Raw genomic sequence first — 1,476 nt, forward strand, 5'->3', positions numbered from 1 at the left:
AGTTTAGGTGATTCAGTGTCTATTTCTAGTTCTGGATTTTCTTTCTGTAATCAGTGAGGGGCATGCTCAAGGACCTCCTGTTTCAGGACGCCTGGATCTACATTCAGGTGGAAGGTCCTCCTGCTCTCACCACCCCCAGCATATTCAGAGCAACCCTCTGTGTCAGCCTCTTGGAGGAAGGGGTTTGCCTGCACTTTCCCCTGCGAGGGATTTCCACTCTCTCTCACATGTGCAGAGGAGATCTCAGTCTCATTTTCCTCACCTGTTCTCCAGCCTTGAGGCCTTAGTCTCTGCTGAGATGAAGATCCTGAGGGAAAAGAGGGCTGGAATTGGAATGATCCCACTTAGGAAGCAAACTGTAAAGCCAAGGAGGAAATGAGAGGCAGAGATAACAGGAGAGAGACCAAGGAGCACAGAACCAGACAGCCACCTTCTCCCCCTCACCTGGCCCCTTGATTACTCCCTGCAGGAAGGTCCAGCAGACACCCTCTTGGGATGGAACTGCTTTCTGTATCTGCTTCTATTTTCTTGGCTATGCCTCTCTTTTATGCCTTTGTTTTTGAGCTTACATCTCTCTCTCCCCGCTGGGGCCTGGGCTGGGTTGAGCCCAGAGATGCCCTGGACCTTAACTGATACTCCCTAGGACCTCCATGAGGCTCTCTCTGATGTCTTCCTGTGTGCCCAAAGTTTGCAGTGTTTTCATTGCATCCCTAAATGGCTTGCAGTTAAAGCTCAGCTTGGGGAACAGAACTTCCGGGGATCCAGTCCCACTGGAAATACTATTAAATGGACAGCTCTGCTTTGCTGAAAGTTTAGGAAGAGTTCCTCCTTGTCTTTGCATCCCAGGATGCCTGCCCTTCTCAACACACACACACACCTTCCTTCAGTCTCTTCAGGGTCCATTGCAGCAGTTTTATTTTCTCTACTTTATCTTTTACCACTTCCTTTTTCATCTGTTATCTCTTTGTATATAAAATTGCAGAGGCCTCCTCTCTTGAAAATCACTTGTTTGCTTTCTGGCCCCAGATATTTTTTCCACCCTTCTCTACCTGTGGAGTAGTACTTCACCACTGTATGAGTTGCTTCAACAGGGTCCCTGTGCCCTCTGCCTGATGACTGGATTTAATCAATGAGAGGCACAGGTGAGATATTTGAGGGAAGTAGGAAGGACAAGTTTAGGTATACATCTCTGATTTCCTCCCTTATGGTCAGTGGTTTGGCAGTTGCATGTTCCTCTACTGAATGTCACTGTCCCTATCAGGCAGATCTGCTTAGGATTCTTGCCAATTCTGGAAACTGTTGCTATCCATTGCTTCTCAAGCCTAAGGATGGTAATTGCTTTGGTATTGTCAGCTTTGACGTATTTTAGCATCTCTTTTTATTTTTCTTAACCCTGCTCTCCTCTTTGAAATACTGTCTTCATTGTATTCTCATCAGTCATCTCTTTTGCGTGTACCATCTATTTATTCCTAGGAC

This window comes from Choloepus didactylus, chromosome 6, assembly GCF_015220235.1.
Source record: "Choloepus didactylus isolate mChoDid1 chromosome 6, mChoDid1.pri, whole genome shotgun sequence".
Lineage (NCBI taxonomy): Eukaryota > Metazoa > Chordata > Mammalia > Pilosa > Megalonychidae > Choloepus > Choloepus didactylus.